Below are 25,075 nucleotides of genomic sequence, written 5' to 3'. Positions count from 1 at the left end.
TGGAAAGTTAAGGTTGGCTGCAACTACTCCTTCTGGCATTGTGTGCTTGGATTTAATGAGATCTGAAGTGTTTTATGGAGCCATTACCAGCCTGGTACTTTGTGTAGGAGATGAGGTTTGGCCACTTTCCACAGAACTGGGCAGGCTGGAGCCAAGTGAAGATGAGCGTCTCCTGGTCTTATTTACACAGTCTGTTTGATGTTCACTTGCCAAGTGAATTTGAATACTTCTGACAAGTGTAGGATTGACACCCCTGGAAATTCAGGCAGAATATGTGAGGAATCAAAAGGGTCCTCTCTGTGTGACATTTTTTTGGGTAGTAGACAGAGACAAAAGCCAATGCAAATTTCCCTTCATGAAGCCCCAGGGGTGAGAGAAGGAAATGACCCGGAGGTGCAAGCTATCCTTTTAGGAATTTGGATGTAGAGCAGCATTTGATGTCTTTTAGAAATTGCCACTTATGTTTTGTTGTTGTTGCTGCACATTTTAATTTTTGGAATGGACCTGTGATTCTATTGGTATGAGGAATTCTCAAGAAGTTAGTGCCCTTTACCAAAGCAGATGGGTACCTGCTCTGAAACTTAAAGGTTAGAAAATTCCCAGGGGGCACTGAGGGTCCAAGTGATTTGTCTGGGGTCACACAGCCAGTCGGTGTCAACATTTCGACAGTCAGGTGTTTCTGCCTTCATAGCCAGCTCTGGATTCACTCTGCCAAGCTTTCTCCTTTTCTTCTTCATAATTAAAATTATTTTGCCAAGACTGCACAATTGTTATACATAGAATGAATATACACTGTGATTAATGTACACCATAAGGTTGGATCTTCCCAAATTAAAAGATCAAAAATTCAGATTTTGATTCTGGATGAGATCGCCCGGATCCAGGTTACCTAAAGGAAGATGATATAGGTAACTTCCTCACTTAATTTATCAGGGCCATCAAGATAGACTCTTATTCTCCCTTTTGTTTATCCCAATCCCTTTAAAAAATACTATCTCACCTAATTAGTGCATTTCTACATTTCTATAATTAGAATTTTAGTCATTTGACTTAAGTCAAATCAGGGCTTTGTTTTTTCTGAGAATGGGAACACTCCTTGGGAGTGATAGCACATTAAGGCTCATTAAGAGTTGATACCCGAATTTGGCAGGTCCTTTCTGAACAGGTTTTGGTAGTATCAAGGCAAAAAAAGTTGGGGGATACAGGAAGAGGGACAGGGAGAGGAGTAGAAAAAGAGTGTTGAAAGTATCCACCTTCCCTATTAGACTTCAACCAGACGGTTTAATGCATAGATTACTGGGTCTTGAATCAGAAAGATCTGAGTTCAAATCCAGTCTCAGAAACTTTTTAGCCCTATGACCCTGGGTGAATTACTTTGTCCCTGTTTGTCTCTGTTTCTTCAGTTGTAAAATGAATAATCTCACAGGGTTATTATGAGGGTTAAATAAAGTCATATTTGTGAAGTGCTTGGCACAATTACTGATGTTGTACATACTAGATGCTATATAAATATCTATTTCCTTTCTCTTCTTCCTTCCCCTCATAGACCCAAGACATATTTGGCATTCATAGATTTAGTCCAAAATGGACACAGAATTATTTTATTTGTTTGCAAACAAGAGAGCAGGGCTTTTTTTTTTTTTTTTTTTTTTTTTTTTTCCCTAATCTGTACTCAAAGATCTGAGAATTTTCTTCTGAAAGTAGTCTTCAGAGTTTCAGATTTCTTAAAATCTTCTTGGAAAATTTCAAGTCAATTTTGGAGGACTGAGGAAAGGAACATATCTTTCACAATCTTCTAGAGAATGGTTCGTAATCCAGAAAGTTAAAGCCTTTGCTTTGGGTGTACCAGATGACAATCCTTAGAAGAGTTTAAACCTTTTCTTGGTCTACTTGGAAAACAAAGCATAATTGTCATCATCATCATCATCATCATAATTTATAGCATTTTAAGATTTGCAAAACTACATGTGTCATCTAAGTCAGTCCTCACAAAAGCCCCACGAGGTAGGTACTTTTATCAAATGAGATAATATTTATATATAAAGTGCCTTGCATAGTGCTGGGCACACAGTAGGCCCTATATAAATGTTAGTTGTTAATATTAATCATTCTAATTTTATAGGTGAAGAAATTGAGATCAAGAGAGGGCAAATGAAGGCAAGCCCAGGATCCCACAGCTAGTAAGTGGTTAAGAAAAGAACTCCAATCCTCCTGACTGTAAAGTCACCTAGTTGCTTTTGATATGTATTCAACAGAACTAAAATTTTCCTAAATCCTGAATCTTTTCAGATCTGCCACACAAACTTAGAGTCTAAGCAGTGAACTTTCTGGAGTGTAACTAAAATTCATTCCTCCAAGGCTGCTGCTACTCTGCCATTTTTTTCTTTTCCTTTTAATTCTGGCAAAGAAACTGAGGGTACCTGGTAGTCTTTTTGGCAGTGCTAGATTGTCAGAATCTAGCTTATTCATTCTGGTACTATCATTTCTCATGCATTTTGTGTGTGTGTGTGTGTGTGTGTGTGTGTGTCCCAAACCAGATGCATCTACTCTGCAAAGTATAAAATTGTCCAGGCTTCATATATTTGACTTCAGTCAGCAAAATGGACTCCTGCCTTTCCTAAGTATTGTTGTTTTCTACCCTTTGCCCTTTCCATTGTAATAGCTTAAAAGTCATATTCTTCATGAAATATTTCTCATTGTAGAATCCAGAGCTTAATGGCTGAGAGTTTTGGATGTTTTTTTAGTTTATACCGACCAAAAATAGAAATGAGGGTACCTTGGTTCTGGAGACCTGAGTTCTTGTATTGGCTTTCCTAAAGTACTTTGCAAACTTTCATGTACTATGTCAATAAATTAATAGCTAAACTATGTGATCTTCATATTCGACTCCCTTTTTTGTAGTTTTTCTTTAAATTTTACTTTAAATTCCCATTTAAGTGGGAAAGTCTTACTTAAAGCAGGAAAAGAAAATGAATTAGATATGGGTTGGGTATGGTTTTTACACAAATAATTCAGATGCTATCTTTTTTCACAGTTAAATAGATATGACCAGTTTAAAGAATCAGGTACATTTTTATATCAGGGATTTGAAGGGCCACTGGATTGACCTGAGAAAAACCTCTATCCACAGTGTTGGTAAAGCATCCCAGAGCTGTCCTGTAGCATCATCATCCCACTTCTGGACGTCTTCTGAATTTCATCCAAAGCTCAGCCTTTAATTTAGTCTCCCTGAAAGAGAAGATGGGGACTCATCAGCATGCTAGATGTCAATGCATTTGATTCCAAGATGTCAGAGGGGTAACAAGAAAATTAATGTCATTCTCTCCAGTCAGCAAAAGTAGTGCCATAGGTTAAAATGGCTTCTTTTAACATGCAGAGTGAAGCAAGAGATATTCTATGGGGATATTAACCTAAGAATTAAACTTGGGACAAAGGGGAGGCAATGGAAGAGTCTGTCTGAAATAGGAGGTGATAGGAAGAGGAAGATTAGTTTAAAATTTAACAAGAAATTCTCTCCTATTTCCCAAACGTACTCCCCCAGAAAAGTCTTTTTGAGACTTAGTTCCCTGTTGACAAGCCTAATCAGAGGATTGAGTATCCTTCTTATTTTTCAAGTCTGTGCAGCACATATTGCCATTTTCCTACTCCTGATCTATATATATAAGGTACTTCTCCCCTTTCACAGAATGGGCTCTTCACAGTGGCACTTAGAAGGAGCTGGCCTTCAAATGGGATCTTAGGTTCTTCACAAAATCCATCTAATCGGGTTAAGAAAGATAATTACCTTAAATTAATGTGATTCCTGATGATGTGGGAACTGTTATTCTTTTCCCAGTTTCTTAGCAACAGGAAACAACTACAAGCCTCATTTTAAATATCTTTTTTGCATCTCAGAATTCTAAAACCTCTCAAGGATCAGATGGTCAAAGGAACAGTTCCTACATAGAATCTATGTAGAATAGGAAATGTGGGGAAAAGAAATGTAAACTTCCATGAAATATCTACATAGAAGCCTTCATTAACTATCTATGCTGGGATTTAGGTTTAGCTTTAGTAGCGTCTATTTTGTCTTATGAAAGAAAGACTTGAGAGAACTCTGCCTGAAATTCAGATTTTTTTTCAGGGCTGTTCTTGAAGAGCTATATAATAGATAATAATATTAACAATCACAACTATTTATCATCATCATCATTATAAACATCATCAACATTTATATAGCACTTCAAGATTTGCATAATGCTTTACAAATATCTTCTCATTTCATCCTCCCAACAAGCCTGGGAGGTAAATGCTATTATTATGGCCATTTTACAGATGAGGAAACTCTGATAAATAGAGGTTAAGTGATTTGCCCAGGATCACACAACTAGGAAGGGATCGATTCAGAATTTGAACTCAAATCCTGGACTTCAAGTCCAGTATCTAAACTATGTCACATAGTTTCCTCTAAGAACTTGCTTGACAGAGTTTAGTACCCCATCTAATAGTTGACAGTATTACTCATAGTGATATCTTAGTACATCTCTACCTATAATGTAGTGTAAAGTGTCACAGCTAAAAAAAAAGTATTTATGCACTGAGATTGTTTACCTGTTTGAATATTGAATATATAGTCAAGAGGAGGTCTTTTTCCCTTCTAGATAAAAATTCAGCATTTAGGATGTTTATTGATCTATCCTTTTTTTTTTTCTCTTCTGGTCTCTTTTCCTCTTCTTCCCCTTCCCTCCCCCCCCCCCCCCCCCCCCCCCCCCCCCCCCCCTCCCCCCTCCCCCCCCCCCCCCCCCCCCCCCCCCCCCCCCCCCCCCCCCGCCCCCTTCCCCAGGGTATTTTCAGATTGTTCCACAGCAAATCACCATAGAAAGGAAAATCTTTTTTTTTTTTTTTTTTTTTTTTGGCAGAGAGGTTAGAAAATATATTTATATAGCTGGCATAATGGATACAGTGCTGGATTTAGAACCAGGGATATCTGAGTAAAAATCCTAAATCTGATACTTCCTATCTATGTTTCCCTAGGTAAGTTTCTTAATGTTTATATGATTCAGTTTCCTCATCTGTAAAAGAAAAATTGGGGTGATAGCACCTACCTACCAAGAAGTTGTTAGGATAGCATAAAATATTTGGCTTGAAAGTACTTATTTCCTTCTTCTTCCTTCCTTCCTTCCTTCCTTCCTTCCTTCCTTCCTTCCTTCCTTCCTTCCTTCCTTCCTTCCTTCCTTCCTTTCCTTCCTTCCTTCCCCCTGGGAATAACAACAGCACTTCCCTTTCATATGAGATAATATTTGTAAAGTTTTAGCACTGTCCCTGCCAAATAGTAAGCCCTATATAAATGTCTATTTCCTCTCTTCTTTTCCCTCCCTCCCTTCCTCCCTCCCTCTCTCCCTTCCTCCCTCCCTTCCTTCCTTCCTTCCTTTCTCTTTTCCCTTCTTTTGATTAATCAGCTATCTTACCTGTGAGCCTCATTGTGACAAATTAAGGTGGTATTTATAAAATATTTTTCAATCTTTAAAGGACTATGTACTTGCTAAATATCATCTTATTGTTGTTTTTATAATTTATTTTTGGGTGTTCTACACTTTTGATTTCTTTGGTATGGCTTGTTCAGGATAAGTCAGTCACAGGGTGTCAGAGATGTGACCTGAACTCACATTTTCCTGAATTTCCAACCAGTCTTCCATGTTTTAGGCTACTTGTGACATTAGAATGCAGTCCTTCTACCTGAAATATATGTACTCATTTCTTAATTCAAATCTATTCATTGTACATTGAATGCTTGCTCTTTATCAGAGAAGGGAAATAAGTATTTTCAAGTCCTTTATCAATATTTTATGTTACCCTCACAATACAATACAGTGATGATCTAAGACAAACACACAAAAAGTCTGTCCTCAAGGACCTTAAATTTTACTAGAAATATTCACATTTTAAACTTCATTTTCAGGCTCTTGAAATGGTTTTTGTTGTTGTTGTAGTTGTTGTTGTTGTTGTTGTTGTTTTTATCACATCCCTATAAGTCAGGTCATACAAGTTTAACCATATCCAGATTACAAATGAGGAAACCATAAACACTTCCATTGCTACCATACTTGTACTATCTAATTGATAAATAGAGTAGAATATTCAATAACAGCCTATTTCTTCCTTTAAAAACAAAATAAAACAAAAAACCCCCACAAAATCCCCAGGTTTTTTACTTTACTCTACAAATTATTTTCTCATTTTACTCCAAATTCCCTATTTGGTAGTTTTCCAGAGTTAAGTTTCCAAATGAAACTGTATTTCCTGCTGCTTTATTTTAGGATCTGAACTTGAAAGAGACAGTGGAAGCAAATTTGGTAAGCTGCATAATTTTGTACAGAGAAAGTTGTGTCAGAGTTTCCTGGATGAGAGGGAGGAGGAAAGAGTTGAACTTGATGAACAATAGAGATAAAATCCAATTGATGAGAATGAATTGCAAACTTGCTGTTGAGACCTAAAATGATTTTTCACAAATAGTTCTTAATTGCCTTTTCTGCGCATCAGGAGTAAGAAGGTCTTTGTTAGGGAACATGTAAGAATGCTCTTTATTTCTCCAACCAAAATCTCAAATTTCTGATGATTAGGACCATGGTTAAAAAGACAGATCTCTCTATCCTCTTTTCTTGGAATGACACTTGGATGATTTGTTGTTTTGCAAGGGAGTGTTGACTCTGTAAGATTTTGTTCTTCAATATGTATCCATCTCTTTTGGCAAGAAATAAAATTTTACATGAGAAAATAAGTGAATATGAATTGTAATACTGTTTATTAGTATCTTTGAGAGTGATCACAAAGCATTAAACTCCATAGATTCCAGACTTATCTATCATCTAACCCCACACCAGGACATTGCTTTATCTGTCCCATTTTTCACTTTGGATTTTGGAGATACCATGTAAATGAGAAGCAAAAGCAGTATGGTGGAGAGGGGCATTAAGTAATGGAAGGGTTGTTCAGAATAACTTCAAAAAAGATTTGCCACATTCAATTCAATGTCATTATATTCCACAGTGATTTATTTATTGAATACTTGCCGTGTGCTCAGCACTTGTCCTAGGAATAGTGAAAGACAGTTAAGAAGAAAGAAAAATTACTTTTAAGGATTTTATATTTTTTAGATAAAGTTGAAATATATAACCATGTGAAGCTCTTCATTGTAATAAAAAGCAGTATGTGATTAATTGCTAAATCTTGTGCTATAGATGTAAGTAGTAAAGGAGTTTGGAGAATGGTAAAGCAGTATGGAGTAATGGTGTCAAATAAAGACTTTTAGACCAACTTGCAACAAGAAAAGAAGTAAATATATTTCCTTCCTTTTGTTATAATGGTCAGGGACTATAAGTCTGTTGCTGATGTTGTTCAGTCATTGTCAATTGTGGTTGACTCTTTGTGAACCCATCTCGGATTTCCTTGGCAAAAATACTGGAGTGGTTTGCTGATTCCTTCTCCAGCTCAATTTACAGATAAGGAAATTGAGTCAAGCAGGGTTAAGTGACTTGTCTAGAGTCACACAGCTGGCAAATGTCTGAGGCCTGATTTGATCTCTAAGATGAAGCTTCTTGAGTCTAGGCCCAGCACTCTATGCTTTATGATCCTATCTAGCTGACATACCATGAGTATAGAATATTGTATATTCTGACAGATATAATTGATTTGTTAATTGTTCTTTGCCAAAGTGTTTTTAATAAACTTTCTTTTTAAATCTGTGTAACAATGTCTTCTTAGGTCAATCTTGATTGTAGCCCTGAACTGAAAAGAAAAGTTCATTTCCTCTAGCTGATTTCCCATGTTCTTTTCATTGAAATGAAAGTATTTAAAAGAGTTAAGAATTTTCCATTGCCTTTAAATTGTTCTTTACAATAATCACTATCTACTTGTATGTCTATGAAGTTAGTGATACATTAGCAGGCCTTTCACTATAGCTATCATAGGCAAAAAAATGCAAGGGAAAGAATTGGTTTGATTTCCTGAGAGAGATTAAGTTTATTGCTCAGTATTATTAGGGAGTTGAGATTTGTAGATGGCAACCACTGAATCAGGCTTAGTGCTCTACTAATTTCTTTGTATTTTCAAGAAACTTGTTCTTCCCCAAAAGAAAGTAAATTTCTATTACACTTCTTTCATGTATTCATGAATGAAGCATCCCCTACAATGAAAACACTGTACCAACCTCTAGGATTATAAGGACAAAAAATATGAAAAAGGGAATAGTTTCTCCCTTTAAAGTACTTACTTCTATTGGAAGATAATTAAATACCATGTATACAAAGTATAAAGAACATTATGGTGGAGGACAAATAGAGCATTAATAACTGAGGGGATAAGTATGCATTGGGTTCTCTGAAAGCTGATCCATCAAGCCTTGATAAATGGCTTGTAGATTATATATAAATTTCACACTGCTTAGTAAAATTCCCCTTTTTGCCTAGATATCAACATATCAAAAGGCATTCTAATTAAGGTTCCTTCTTTCCTTCCCTGCCTCCCTCTCTCCTTTCTTACTTCACTTTTTTCTTTTCCCTCTCCCCTTCCCCCTTTCCCTTTTGTTTCCCTTCTCTTTCCTTTCCTTCTTTTCCCTTCCCTTTCCTTTTTGATCTAATTACCTTAGTTGAAAAGGAGAATTTTCAAATCCTGTCATTTTAGGGTTTTTTATGAGATTCTTCTATATTCATTAGCGTATAGTAACTCCATCTGGCAGAGATAAAGAGACAGTGTGAGCTATAAAATAACTTTAAGCTTTGACGTGTTTGCTGGACTCTAGGGGCTAATAATCCAAATGAAGACACATGACATGAATATACTGCAGGACAGACATTCTGAAGCCTTGAACACTTTAGTCAACCTTCTGAAGGAAAATGAGATTTGAGGCCTTGTGCTATATTTCACTCTCACTTGATTTTTAAGGTATTCTGTCTTGTATATTTTTTTTAATGACAATGTCTTTTAACTCCAATTGGATTGTGAGTTCTATATTTTTTAAGCTCTTTGTTTCCCCAATCCTATAATTGTTCCTGCACATTGCTTTTATTCATCCTATTTTTGTTGAAGGTAATTTCTTCTTATATATTTTCCCTTTTTTTTTTTTTTTTTTAATTCCAAACTAACTCTGTTTCCCAGAAAAACAGTCTACTGGGATAAAATGGATCAGTAGTCCAATTGCATACATTTCTGTGTGTCCAATGAATTATTCTAGGGTATTCCATTCATCCTCCTTTGCACAAGTGAATTAGTCTGGAAAATATCTTAATCTAAATAATTGTTAATATACCTTCTGATTTAATAATAAGGGATATTAGAAAAAGGTCTGAAAAGCCTCTGAAACTCAGGAGAAGGGCTGTCTCAGGCAAAATTTTGTCCATAAAGTGAAGAGTGAGCTGATTATGGAAATGAAGTTATAATATCTCTGACTTTGTCAGTTTTGTGACATGGACATGTTACTTTAATTTTTCTGGAACATAGTTTCCTCTTCTATAAAATAAGAAGACTGTAGTTTTCTAAAGTTTCCTCCAGCTCTAACATTCTATCACAGAGAGCTCATAGAAAGAGAAAATATGAGAGAGAGTATTCCTGAAGTTATATGGCTTATTAAAATCTGATTTTTCTTAATTGCTTTCTCCTTAAAATCTGCCAACAAAATTTGGTTAACTATTCTTTGAAAGAAGATTGAAAAGAAAGAACAGGGAGGATTGTCTTCTGAACTTTTATGTTCTGGAGTATTGTTAATTATTTCTATAAATGTGAATTTTGATTTCTAATTAAGAAGTGGCTTAGCATAATATCAGATATTCGCTTTTCCCTTTGCTGTCATCTACAAGAAGTGGGAATGTTTGTTTTCTGAAAAACAACATTTAGTATTTTGTTTACCAAGAACTAATAATTGAGGCTTTGGTATATCTTTTTCAATCTTGAATTGAGGAAAATTACAAGTATTATATAATTAATTTAGTATTCAAAATTGCAGCTTTTGGGTATATTATGTAAAAAAAATTAATGACAAGTATATGATAACATTTTAATAAAGCTTTTTATATTCAAAAATATGCATGGATAATTTGAGAACACTGACCATTGTATAGCCTTGTGTTTCAGATTTTCTCTTCCTTTCCCCCAGATTACAAGCAATTCAATATATATATTAAACATGTTAAAATATATGTTAAATCCAATGTGTATAAAAATATATAATTCTCTTGCTGCACAAGAGAAATCAGATAAAAAAAGAAAATAAAATGCAAGAAAACAATAACAAAAAGAGTGCAAATGTTATTTTGTGATCCACATTCATTTCCTACAGTCCTGTCTCTGGGTATAGATGGCTCTCTTCATCATAAGATCATTGGAACTGGCATCAATCATCTCATTGTTGGAAAGAGTCACATTCATCAGAATTAATCATCATACAATATTCTGCTCATTTCATTTAGCATAAGTTCATGTAAGTCTCTCCAGGCCTCTCTAAAATCATCCTCCTGATCATTTCTTATAGAACTTATTCAGCCATTCTCCAATTGATGGGCATCCACTCAGTTTCCAGTTTCTTACCACTACAGAAAGGGCTGCTACAAACATTTTTACACATGTGGGTGTGGGTCCCTTTCTTTCCTTTAAGATCTCTTTGGGATATAGGCCCAGTACAAACACTGCTAGGTTAAATGCTATGCACAGTTTGATAACTTTTTGAGCATAGTTTCAAATTGCTCTCCAGAATGGATGTATCTGTTCACAATTCCACCAACAATGTATTAGTGTCCCAATTTTCCCACATCCTCTCCAATATTCATCATTATCTTTTCCTGTCATCTTAGCCAATCTGAGAGGTGTGTAATGGTATCTCAGAGTTGTCTTAATTTGCATTTCTCTGATCAATAATGATTTGCAGCATCTTTTCATGTGACTAGAAATAGTTTCAATTTCAGTAAAATAACTGTCAACAATATAAAATATTTGGAAATCTCTCTGCCAAGGCAAAGTCAGGAACTATATGAACTCAACTACAAAACACTTTCCACAGAAATAAAGTCAGACCTAAACAGTTGGAAAAATATCAAATGCTCATGGGTAGGTTGAAAGAATATAATAAAAATGACAATACTACATAAATTAATCTACTTATTTAATGCCATACCAATCAAACTCCCAAGAAATTATTTTACAGATCTAGAAAAAATAGTAACAAAGTTCATCTGGAAGAACAAAAGGTCAAGAATTTCAAGGGAATTGATGTCCAATTAACTTTTGGTCTATTTTCTCCTTGACTTATATTGCATGTGATTTTTATTGCATCATGATCTGAAAAGAAATCATTAAATATTTCTGCCTTTCTGCATTTGATTTTGAGGTTTTTGTGTCCTAATACATGGTCAATTTTTGAATAAGTTCCATGAATAAGTTTTCAGTTCCACTGAGAAAAAAAACTCCTTTCTGTCTCCATTCATTTTTCTCCAAAGATCTATATACCTAACTTTTCTAATATTTTGTTTACTTAAATTCTTGATAATTTTCTTTACTTTTAAATTTGTTAATAATGCCATGAGTTTTCATTCTTTGGATTTTGCCAAAAATTAAAACTTGGATGGGCCATCTAGGACTTTGTTTCATTATGGAAAGGGGAAAGGATATCAAAGCACCATCCATGGGGTGCTTTTACTCTTGCCTGCCTTGCTGTACTAGAACTTTTCCTTACCTTTCAGAAGTACCCTACCTTCACCCTCAATATAGGTACAATGTTTCTAGTTATTACTTTGCTTATCACCCTCTCTAGTGAAGCTCATTCATCTCCTTATTTATAATTGATTTATGTTTATTTATTATAATATGTATTTATAACATAATATATACATAATATTCATAATTGCATATATAATGCAATATATTGTAAGTCTTAAAGATTTGAGACTGAAGTGCAAGTATTAAGCCCTCAAAAGGAGCATGATTTTGTAGTTGCCACTGCATCATCCTATTTGGCAAATTCATCTGGCATTTAACAGATGCATCCTGTTGACTGCCAAGGTTTTTTCATTAGCCCACACTATGCAAATATGTAAGTTATTCTTGCAGTTAATAAGTGGATTTGTTTTCCTTTACCTAAAAAATGGCAGTAGGCTACCTGATAGTAAATAAATTTTCTCTGGGTTTTCTTTCCATTTGATTTAATCTTGACAGCATACTTACAGGATGTTGAGTTGCATTTGTAGTTATCAAGCTTTTGAGCAAGATATATATTATTCATTCAACAATTCTTTTTTAAATGTTTACCTGTTAGATTGGGGCTTGATTTTTCCCACTAGGAAGGATTTCCTTTGAGAAACTAGATGTCTTCTACAGTTTTGGACAGAGACAGTTTTGGACAGGGAGGATTTTACTTTGCTCAATTAAACCTATTTGCTTCCAAAGTTTTCTTTTTTCTTTTTATCTTTTTCACTTGTGCAGTGGGGAGTATGAAAATAGAGGGGAAATGCTTATTAATATTTTAAGACACTTAATTAAAATAAAAGAAATTATATGTCTTCTTGAGATTTCTCGATGGGAAAGATGTTTACATCTGTAAAGACCTTATTGGGTTTATGTGTTTCTAAGTGATATTGTCAACAAATTTAGTTCTGAAAAATCTTCATTTAATTTACATTTTAAACAACTTCCTTTCTTAACTAAATATGTATGCAGAAATATTCTTAAGAACTCTCTTTTCCAAGTATTTTTGAATAGTGGCAATAAATTTACTTCAGTAAATAGTTATAAAAATAACCATATTCAAAATTCTGCACTAGGTATTGATGGAGATAAAAGAATAATTAAAAACAAACAAAAAAATCAATTCCTACTGATTGGAATATAAACCTAGTAGAAGAGATGAAATCTGAGCACCACTAAGTATAGTGCTAATTGGAATATGAGTAAGAGAGGTATAAATAGTTGAGAGAAGGCAGAAATAAGGTTAATGATTTTTAAAAGGGCTTTTACTTTTTGGTCATGGGAGACACTTGGGGTAGTGTAGCTGGTATGGGCATGATTGGCAGTATTCTTGATACCTTTAGACAGGGTTACTTGGGCAACTCCCTGAATAGGGACCATATGAATACCCTAGTAAGTGAAAGTGGAGTGGTTATTGCATTTCAAGTCAAAAACAACCTTCATTAAGAGTTGTCAAATGCAAACGGTTTCATGATAGCTATGGATTTGGATGGGGAGATTACCAGGAATGCCTGTTGTGCTTTGCACATATGAATGAAATAACTCTCCTAACATTATGCTTATTAAATCTCTTTCCATGCTTTTTATGGGTTTGATTCCTTTTTATATGTAGCATTCAGAAAGAGCATGGACTTGGAAGAATCAGATAGAATTACAACTTCCTGCTTCCCTAACATCTTAAAAGAGAAATGAACATATTTTTAACCAGGTTGCTGCATTGAATACATGATATATTTATAATAATAGAGAGTACTTCAAAACTTGGACCCAGTCAAATTTAATTCATATTCATTCTTTTTAAATACTCTACCATTAAAACTAGTTGTCTTTCTTAGTATTCTTTGTGGTTGATTCTCTATCTCCTATTCGCCTGTATTTGCACTGGATTCCCCTTCCCTGAAATTACTCTTTCCTCACATCTGCCTTAAAATTTCTATTCTGATTCAATACTAAGTTGTGTTTCCCATAGCTAGTAGTGCCCTTTCTCTCATAATTATCTTATATTTGTTTTTTATATTATATATATGTGCACTTATACTACACACACACCCCATTTCCATGTTGTCTGCAAATACCTTAAGGGAAAGAAGTTTTCTGCTTTTGTATATGTAACCCCATTACCTAGAACAGTACCTGACAGAAAATAGATTCTTTAAATTTTTTTTATTATAGCTTTTTATTTACAAGTTATATGCATAGGTAATTTTACAGCATTGACAATTGTCAAACCTTTTGTTCCAATTTTTCCCCTCCTTACCCCCCTTCCCCAGATGGCAGGTTGACTGATACATGTTAAATATGTTAAAGTACAAATTAAATACACAATAAGTATACATGACCAAACCGTTATTTTGATGTACAAAAAGAATCGGACTCTGAAATAGTGTACAATTAGCCTGTGAAGGAAATCAAAAATGCAGGTGGACAAAAATATAGGGACTGGGAATTTTATGTAATGGTTCTTAGTCATCTCCCAGAGTTCTTTCACTGGGTGTAGCTGGTTCAATTCAGTACTGCTCCATTGGAACTGATTTGGTTCATCTCATTGCTGAAGATGGCCAGGTCCATCAGAATTGATCATTATATAGTATTGTTGTTGAAGTATATAAGGATCTCCTCGCTCTGCTCATTTCACTCAGCATCAGTTCATGTAAGTCTCTCCAGGCCTTTCTGAAATCATCTTGTTGGTCATTTCTTACCAACAGTAATATTCCATAATATTCACACAATTTATTCAGCCATTCTCCAATTGATGGGCATCCACTCAGTTTCTAGTTTCTGGCCACTACACAGAGGGCTGCCACAAACATTCTTGAACATACAGGCCCCTTTCCCTTCTTTAAGATCTCTCTTTAGGATATAAGCCAGAAAATAGATTCTTAATAAATGCTTGTTGATTTATTAATGCTCTTTTTTCTTCCTCTTCCTTCTTTCTTCTCTTCCTTCTTTGAATGAAAGTATATTTATTTAGGTGGGATTTTTATTGTAGAGGAAAAAACAGAATTTGTCCATAAATTCAGTGCAGCTATATTCCTTTCACATTGCCACTTTCCTCATCATGGTTTTGATATATTAGAAGTTAGCCTAAGCAATTATAAGAGTTTTGGGAGTTTTGCAGAATCTTTAGATGATACATAAAAAGTAACAGACAATACAGAAAATGTTTAAAACTGAGAAATGCATAAAATGTATTTGTATTGTAATACAAATGTTATTGTATGATATTAATATCATAATAATTCAGACATTTGATCTGGTATGAAGAGAAAGCTAAAAACTTTTATAAGGCTTTTCTAGATCCCAGGGATGCTGTGCCCTTAATCTCCCACAATATAGAAAGGAAAACTGTACATACAGAGATGGTGGGAACTTTAGATGTCGGTTAAGACCCCATCACCCTCCATTTGTAGATAAGATAATTGATTCTTATAAAGGCCAAGTAACTTATCTAAGCTAACACAGACCTTTTTAGGTGCCAGATCCAGGATTCAGACTTACAGTCCTTGGCTCCTGAGCTGATATTTTTTCTGCTCTATCATAGTTTGAAAAAAAAAAAGTACTTGTTTTTTAGATGCTCCTTATTCACATTCCCTTTTTGCCTTTATGCTCTAGGTCAACTTTGTTCAATTCAAAGCATTTGGTTGAAAATGAATCAGCACTTGGGGCTCATTCTTAACAACTTTCTTAGAATTTATGAAAGTTCAGGGGAAATGATTAATAAAAGATAAGTCAAATCTCTTGCCTGCTGCAGTTTTCTGTTGTGCTTTGAAACACTTTTGTACTAGTCAATGATAGGGGAAAAGGAAAAGGAAGAACCACCTAAATATAACTTGCCATTGATGCAAAATGTTTTTTTTTTAAATAAATGTAAGAACTCAGTTTACCAGTTTGTAGTGTATTCTTTGCCTTATTGTCTTGATTTAGAGTTTAACAGATTGCCCAACTTGCAAAAGATTTTTTGTAGCAAGTGCTGTGTTCATTGACTATCTTTGGGGGCCCATTTACTTCCAGATTTCCCCCCTTTGTTTATGGGTAATAGCTAACAGTATCTGAAACCTTTTCTGAATTTCTATTCATGATCTTAATTCTATGCTTTTGTAGTATTTCTTGAATTGAAATCTAATCTTTGGGGACTTTTTTGGAGATTGGTCTTCAGAATAAAGTAATATGAAGTAGTTCATTTGTAAGTATAAAATCTGTCAAATATCTGAAAGACTGGAAGTGGGCAGGAATAGAGCAGTTGGTACTCATATACATTATCTTTTGGGGTTGGTTTTCTCCATCATACTCCAAAGGGCTTCCTCCTAGGAGGATCTCCCTAGATGAGGGAGAAAAAGATACTCTTATGGATTTATTTTCCTTTTTGATTTTTGATCTAGGCAGATTGTCCAAAGTATCAGAATTCAGAATCTGGCACTTGTTACTTGCAGCCAAACCTTGTCCTAACCTCTGATTTCTGTCCAACATAGGGGATTGTCCTTGATAATTTTTGAGGTTCCTTCCAACTCTAGCATTCTACAACTGTATAGAATTATAATTTCTAATTGTATTATATTCCTGCATATTCCTTTGTTTTCACTACGGAGGAATACATGAACATCCTGCTTAAATATAGTGTGAGAGTAAGGAATAGCACTGGTGTAACTGGTATCCTCCATTGGTATGGAGGATAGTTCAGAAGTCAGGAGAATCAATCAATAATTCAACACCTATTTATTAAGTTTGTTATGTATCAGATACTGTTAGGTGCTAGAGATATGAATGCAAAACACAAAACAAGCTCTGACCCCACTCCAGTGGGGAAACACAGAAAATACATGTACAACTATACACAGCACAAATATAAAGTAATAAATACAAGTATGTTCAAAGTATTATTTAGAAAGAAAACCATTCTGTCCAGTAGTATACAAACTCTTTGAAAGAGGAATTCTTTTACTGGAGTACATGTGGTACAATTCCTAGGACAGTGCCAGTCACATAGTAGGTGCTTAGAACATTTAGTAATTGATTGATGGGATTCAGCACTAAGTTGTTTTTATTTTTGTTTTTTTATAACAATGGCCTTGGAAGATGTATGACTGGAGATTTATTTTGACACGTCATTAATCAAAGTAGTCATATTAGTGGAATCAACTGCTCTGTTGTGTCTAGTTGTTTTCAAGAAGGACCAGTGACTTCATTGCATGATGTATTGATTTGTATGTCAATTGGATTTAAGTGAGGCAGATTTCTGCAAAGTCTTCAGCCTTTTTCAAAGTTATCGAATTTCAATGGCAATGCAAAAGTCAAAATGACTGTCATTGGCCCAGGATGCGGTGGGTGACCTTCCATGTCTGACCAGGTTCTAAGCATTCCCTGGCACCTGATTCAGATGCTTTCATGACTGTTGAGACGAATTGTTTTCAATGGTCCATTCCACTGGGGGAATTCTTCACATACTTAGGTAAAAATCTCAATAACTTATAGATAAGTTTGAGGTCTATTTGTAACCCTCAACCTGGTTTAGCCTGTCTGCCAAGATAATACATTGTAGCAGATTGATTTCAAAAAGCCCAGAAAGATTTACATGAACCGATGCTAAGTGAAATGAGTAAGAACCAAGAGAACATACACAGCAACTATAAGCTTATGTGATGATCAACTGTGTTAGAATTGGCTCTTTTCAATAATGAGGTGTGATTCAAGGGAATTCCAACAGACTTGTGAAGGAGAGAACTAGATCTACATCCAGAGAGAGGGCTGTGTATTCTGAATGTTGATCACAGAATAGTATGTTTTTTGTGGTTGTTTGTTTGCTTGTTTTTTCTTTCTCGTTTTTCCCCTTTTGATCTTATTTTTCTTGTGAAGCATGATAAATGTAGAAACCTGTTTAGAGAAATTGCACTTGTTTAACCTATATTGGATTACTTGCAGTCCAGGGGAAGAGGAAGGTGGGGAGGGAGGGAAAAATTTTGAAACAAAAGGTTTTATATAGGTGATTGTTATTAACATTGTGTGTATTTTGAAAAATAAAAAGCTATTACAAAAATATATAAAAGCTAAAAAAAACCAAATAAGATATTACATTTTATATATAAAAGAGATGCTGAAGCATCAATATTTGTATACCAGAGTCATAAGCAGTCCAGTAACCGCAGTTTGAGTATTGTTCCTACAAAATTTCACTAAACTGGCATTTATTACTTAGGTGCTATTCTCAAACTGTTGTATAACTAGAAATAAAATAGTTATTAATAAAAAAATCAATGAGGTAACATCATTTGATTAAGTTTATTGTCTCTCTTAAAACTGTATAATGGAGTCAGACCCTTATCTTTTTCTAAATAAGCAAATATTCTAAAAAGGCCTTCCTAAAAATAGCACCATATATCACAGCTGGAAAGTTGAAAGGGACATTGTTATGTTGGATTATGTTGGATTTGTTGTCATCGAGAGATATTGCCTTTTTTGAGGATAGAAGCAAGATTTAGGGAATCAAAAGGTGTATCACCTCTTAATAACTGTTTAGCAATTTGTATGTTTTCTCATTTTATCCTTACACCAACCCTATGAGATAGATACTCTAATTATTTCCATTCACACTAAGGAAAACAGAAATTAAATGATTTTCCAAAAGTCACACACCACTAGTAAATTTCTTAGACTGGATTTGAACTCAAGGTTTTCTGATTCCAACTCCAACCCTCTCCTTGATCAGCATTTTAAAAAATAGTTGCAGAAAATAAGAAAAAAATAAAAATGAGATAGAGATCAAATTGGGGTCAATAAATGTGTTTTTCAAAGTAGGGAAACACTATTTTGTGTATTCAGGACTAGTATATGGGGGGTCAATAAATGTGTTTTTCAAAGTAGGGAAACACTATTTTGTGTATTCAGGACTAGTATATGTGTGTCAGATTTTGAATCTGTATCAGTATGGAAGTTCAAGGTGTAACCACCTCCACCCAATATAGATTGTGAACTCTAACTTACAGTCTTGGAGATTAATAATTTGATTATGTTCCCATAGTTAAAATATATTAGTGGTGGGATATAAACTCAAGTCTTCATGACACCAAGATTGGTTCCTCTATGCTATACTGCCTTTCATGGGGAAAAAGAAAGACTGAGGCGGGGTGAGGGAAGGAAGCAGGAGGGATTCAGTTATTGAAAACTGAAAATGGTGCAATAATGTTGGCTTTACTTTTTTCCATTATATTTTATAATTCCCAATATGATAGGAAAGGCAATTTGTTGGGGGGAAAAGATCTGGGGATTCTGATGGCTTTCAAATATATCATTAGTCAAAAGTATGATGTGGTAGGAAAAATGGCAATTCAATTCTTGGGCAACATTGATGATGACGTAATGGTACTTCTGTATTCTGTCATGGTCAGTTAACAGCTGTAGAGTTGTTTAATTCAAGACACTTAGCTTTAGGAGAAAGTTAGATAAACTAGTGAATATGTAGAGTAGTGAAACCAGGATGGTTATTGAGCTAATATGATGAGCCAATGAGGCTCATTATAGGAAATGGGAATAGTTTGGAGAAGACAAGACTGTGGGAGGCGAGTCAAAATGAAGGTTGTGTTCAAGTATTTAAAGGACTATCTTATGAAAGGTTTAATTAGACTTGTTCTGCAATGAACAGTGAAAAGAATTTGCAGAGAGGAAAAATTAGATTTAAGGTGTAAAATAAAACAGACAAATATATGAATTCTACTATAGCAATTAAAGCAACCCCAAAGTGGAATAGCTTTTTCATGAGATAGCAAAGGCTTTATTGGAAGGCTTCAGACAGGCACTTGTTCATTATGTTGCCCTTTTTCTTGATATTGGTTGGACTAGATGCCTACTGAAGTTCTTTTTGACTCTAAATTTTTTTGATTCTGTGATTTCTACTGAAAGTTGTGTATGACTCTGTTATTGTTTACTTGCATTTTTGTTTTACTTCTCAGGGTTTTTACTTTCTTTCTAGATCCAGTTTTTCTTTTGCAGCAAGATAACTGTATGAATATGTATACATGTATTTCATTTAACATATACTTTAACATATTTAACATGTATTGGACTACCTGTCATTTAGGGGAGGAGATGGGGGGAAGGAGGGGAAAAGTTGGAACAGAAGGTTTTGCAAGGATCAATGTTGAAAAATTACTCATGCATATATTTTGCAAATAAAAAGCTATAATAATAAAATAAAAAATAAACTTTTTTCATTCTTAAGGGAAAAAAGAAAGTTGTGTATGATATAGAAATCCTATTCATCAAAAAGATATGAAGAAATTGGAAGTGGTCAGAAGAATAAAAAAAAATTACTGAAATGATGACTCTGACTCTACTGGATTCCTGATCTCTTACAAATCCAGAATCCATTTAATAATGGTCCCTTAATTCTAGATTCCTTGAACCAAAACCAGATGATCTCTTATTGGTTACTTTCTATATTCCTGTGTTCAAAGATTTGTTCTGGATAGAGTGCCTGTCCTGGAATTAGGAAGATTCATCAACCTGAATTTAAATCTGACCTCAAACACTTACTAGCTTCATTGTAAAATGATCCAGAGAAGGAAAGGCTTAACTATTATCTTTGCCAAGAAAACCTCAAATGTGGACATGGAGAGTTGGACACAACTGAAAAATGACTGAAATCACAAAGCTTTGGAACCACAGGATTCCAAATTTAATGCACTTTATACTGTATCATGCTATTGATTATAGCAAGGGATTCCCATTATGTCAATAATACTTTCAGAAGATGAAAGCAAATTGTAAACCATGACATGGCTTTTATTAAAGTCTGACTCCAATAACTAATGCCACTCTGTTGGCTTTGGCAACAGAGTAGAACCGATAGTGGGTTGTAATAGTTGAAGATGGTTTCAGAGATGAGTTTCATGTGTTTGTCTGAGGATTAGCTTTAGGAGGTAATCCTAACTCAATTGACTGCAGGATGATAAAAATTTTTGCCCTCTTCTAAATCATAGTCTAGAATTTGCTAGTGTTTATCCTAAAAAAATCAGATTCTTCTTTATTTTTCTTCTTCCTCTTCTTCTTCTTCCCTTTCTTCTTTTTTCCCTTCTTCTTCTTCTTCTTCTTCCCCTTCTTCCCTTCTTCCTTTCTTGCTTTCCTTCTTCCTGTTCCTCCCCTTCTTCTTCCCTTTCTTCTGCTTCCTCCCCTTCTTCCCTTTCTTCCTCCCCTTCTTCTCCTTCTTTCTCCCCTTCTTCTCTTTTTTCCCTTTCTTTCTCTTCTTCTTCCCCTTCTTCCTCTTCTTCTTCCCCTTCTTCCTCTTCTTCTTCCCCTTCTTTCTTCTCTTCCTCTTCTTTTTCCTCCTCTTCTTCCTCTTCTCCTCCTCTTCCTCTTCTTTTTCCTCCTCTTTTTCTCTTCCTCCTCTTTCTCCTCTTCCTCCCCTTCTTCTTCCTCTACCTCTTCCTGTTCTTTTCTCTGCTTTTTTTCTTTTTTTCTCCTTTTCTTCTTTCTCCCTTTTGCCTTTCTTTTTCTTCTTTTCTTTCTTCCATCTTCTTCTTATTACTGTTATCATAATTAGCAAAATCTACATCTGATAGCTTGGAGGTTGGATTTGGAAAATTGATAATGTCCTGATAACCTTAAAAGGTAAGCTGTGACTTTTTAATTTCCTTAGGTACTTTCTTTTTGTCTAAATATACTTGATTCCAGGCAGAAAAAATTGGGTTCATACCTCTAATATGTATAGCTATTTACTACACCTAGCACTTTCCATTATTACAGTTTTATTATAAGTGATTTTTCTTTGTGAAGTATTTCCTAATCTAAAATCCAGTTTCATATATAAGAAGTCATATTAAATAACTGACATTTTACATTTGTCAAAGCTCTGCTTTGTCACTCATCTCTAAAAACTCAAAAAATTAAGTCATAGAAAAGAATACATGATTATGCTAAGCAAGTTCACCTAATAGCATTTAATCTTATCTTTTGTTTTAAAAATTGAGTACTATATATAGCAAAATTTGTCTGTCATAATATTGGTGCTCCCTATCTCTATCAAGTTCAATTTTTGCTGTGTTGTAGATGAATACTGCATCACATTGATTCCCTGAACAATTTCCTGCTCTTTAAAGAATCATAAAGAATAGCCTGGAATAGCCCTTGAGGGTCATCTAGTTTTCATCCCCTGAATCAAACCTGAAAAATACTACTCTCTATAGGCTTAGTGTCTGTCTGCTGGAGACTGGAAGGAGAGTGCTACTTCATTAAGGAAACTGTTCAATTCTTTTCGCATGGGTAAGTAGCACATGATTTACTTGTGATGAGTATTATTCTACATTCCCTCTTAAAAGACCTCTCCCTTTTATTTAAATAATGAAATCAGGTGTTGAATTTTGGCTTTTACTTTCAGTATATTGCTTTGCCAATGCCAATAACTCTAAGTTAATTTTCTCCCCTTATGTTATTTCAAGATCATTCTCTAAATTCCATAGTGATTACAGATTTGCATTGATTGAGATTTCCTCATTGGGAATTCCCTATTACAATGAAATCACATGTTTGGTAAGAAAAAAACAAAACAAAACAATTTGAACAATTTGAAATCTAAGATTTGTCAAAACATTTTGGGAAACATTGTTTAATCTAGGTTTCTATAAATTGTTTCTGTTTACAGAATTTCTGAGGATTCTGAACTGGATCAATGAGGATATCTTTCTAGAAGGATTAAGAATAGTTTTCAAATTATTTAGAGGCTGAATTAATGTGCTTGACAATGGTGGTAGTTAGCAAGCCATATTACTGTATGAGGAGAAATTGTGAATTTTATAATATTCTTAAATTTTTAAAAAAGGCACTTTTTAGGTTTCAGGATATTTTGCCAAATATTTTTTTCTTTAAAGCATTATTTTACTGAAGCTCCCTTTTACTTCTTAAACATCTGTTTTTTGTTTAGATACTTAAAGATATCATAAAAGTCTACCATTACAGTTCAACAAACATTTGGTCTAAACAAGGCACTAAACCAGGTTAGAAGATAGAAACAACAAAAGACCCTTCCCTCTTAATTTAATTCACTTTAATTCAACAGATATTTATTAATTGCCTACAAAGTCCCTAGGACTGAGATGATGTAGTTATTGAAAGGATACAAAGAAAAAAAGAATATTTTCATTCTCCTTTCTACAAGAAGACTTTTCCAGTTTCACTGAATTATCCTGCCCTCCAAAATTGTCTCCAGTTTATCCTGGACTGATCACATTTATACATAGTTGTTTGCTTATTGTCTTCCCTGTTTGACTGGGAGCTCCTTGGGAGAATGGACTTTTTTTTCCCCTTTGTATCCTTAGTACTTAGTACTTTACACACAACAAGTGCTCAATAAATGCTTATGAACTTAATTCTAAGGGTTTACATTGCCACTAGTGAGTGGAGAGAGATATTGCAGAGGGGACCCTGAAACGCTAAAAATCCTTGAAGGAGAAAATCTCCTTCAATTCTGCCTCAGTGAGGGACCCTGGTAGAGATAAACAATTTAATTATCTAGGTGGAGTTGGTTCAAATCCCAGCCCAAGCTGATGAGCCAACTTGGGCTGTCTCAACCCCCACCAAGACACTCAATATAATAACTTCCATCAACTAAAGTCTTTCTCGGATGTACCTTGGCAGCTCCCTATGCTGCCAGGACCTTCTGTCCACTGAGAACTGCATTCTCAATGCAAAATTCCATTTTTCCATAGATCTGCCTGCTGGAATACTATTCTTTTCCAGTGCTACCCTCTCTTTATCCTCACCTATTTCCCTAACCAGACTTTATGCCTCTCTGTCAGGATTTCTAACCTTATTTCCCAATCCCTAAAATTAAACTTTTTTTTTTTTTTATTAATCTAGGTTTTTGGGTCTGTAAATTCTTTTACAGAGAACCTCTGCATAGCCAGGAGGGAGTCCCCAAAACTCACTACCCTTGTGCCAAATCCCAAGGGGGTGCATGGGAGCCAAATCTCTCCCTTTGGTTTACCTGCCACTAGACCTTATCATTTAACTCCCTGACCACCAGAAACCCTAATCTCATTTTGGTTCCCTAAATCTAGACCTTATCATTATGTTTATGCATAAAACAGAATATAATTTAAGAAGGGAGACAATAAGCACAAACACCTATGGGAATCAGGAAGGGTTTCCTGGAGGAGAAGGCACATTAGCAGAACCTTCAAAGAAGCACAATATTTTAAGGGATAAAAGTTCACTCCAAGTATGCAGGATAGCATGTATAGAGGCTAGCTGATCCCCATTTTGACATAGTAGATAGAGTGTACTTGAATGTCAGTGAAAATAATTCTGTGTAAGCATAGACTTCTATATTTTTCATTCATTTTAGGGGTGAAACTGGAATAATAATGGACTTTACTCTACTTCTCTAAAGACTTGCTTTCCAAAGAGCCAACTCTTTTCAGCCAACTAGAGTGTCTGTTAATGCACTGGAACAGTAATGCATTACCTATAGCCAGAAAAAAGTTAATATGCTTTCTTAAGTACCCTAAGGGAGAGCCTGCTTTTAGCTGTGATAGGAATTGAATTGGATGGACTTCATGGGAAATTAACTGGCAAGGTTCCTAGATATGCTTATGCCCTAAATGTTCAAGGGGGCACCTGATAAGCTGTGCAGTAGGACCTGGATGCCAAGTCATCCTAAAACATATCTTCATATGATTAATGAAGTATGAAAAATAGATCAGATATGCATATAGAATTATTCACACTGCAAATCAGGTTATAATGGTTGTAACTGGTGTTTATAATACAACCAGCTCTTTGAAGTTTCTTTTGCTGAAGTTAAGCTTTTTCTAATGTTGGCTTTAAAAATATATTATTTATTTTTTAAGCTTGCATTTAAGAGGAAATTGCCACTTCAGGTTAATTCACATGTTTATTTCATCCCTTCATTCATTTGTGATGTGAAGCTTTTTTTTTTTTATAATGAATAAAGAATTTTCCCTAAAGGATCTTAAAATGTACATACACTCACACACACATACACACACACACACACACACACACACACACACACCCCTATTTACACATCTTATTTAGATTTGAAGCATGCTTTTTTAAATGAATAAGAATTTTCCTCAAAGTATCATCCACAGTTCTTTCTTTCACTTCTTGCTCCAGATTTGAACTTGTTATAGAATCCTGCCTTTTGGTGGCAATTCATTCAAAATTACTGGCATTTAAGCAGAAACATCCAAGCTGCCACTCTTATTCAGATGAATGAGAATTATATAAATCACATTCTAAGTATTTTAAGACTTATCTTGATCTCATGGACTCATATTTATTCATTCTCAGTATTTAGCTCAGTTCTATTCCACCAAAAAAAGTCTCCATTTTATTCTCTCTCTCTCTCTCTCTCTCTCTC

The 25,075-nt window shown here is 34.7% G+C and overlaps 1 protein-coding gene and 1 long non-coding RNA gene across 3 annotated transcripts in view; one reads left to right on the top strand and one right to left on the bottom strand.

Annotated features, from left to right (window-relative positions):
- MARCHF1 (membrane associated ring-CH-type finger 1) overlaps positions 1–25,075 on the top strand; it is a 1,010,725-nt gene that overhangs the window by 86,873 nt on the left and 898,777 nt on the right. The gene's annotated exons all lie outside the window — the stretch shown is intronic.
- LOC116419965 lies at positions 1,664–8,820 on the bottom strand. The gene is made up of 3 exons (XR_004230291.1): positions 8,619–8,820; positions 3,108–3,228; positions 1,664–1,886 (listed from the first exon to the last, which is right to left on the bottom strand). It is a non-coding gene; the product is annotated as an uncharacterized LOC116419965 (long non-coding RNA).

Source organism: Sarcophilus harrisii, chromosome 6 (genome assembly GCF_902635505.1).
Source record: "Sarcophilus harrisii chromosome 6, mSarHar1.11, whole genome shotgun sequence".
Classification (NCBI taxonomy): domain Eukaryota; kingdom Metazoa; phylum Chordata; class Mammalia; order Dasyuromorphia; family Dasyuridae; genus Sarcophilus; species Sarcophilus harrisii.
This window is presented reverse-complemented; position numbering and strand designations above follow the sequence as displayed.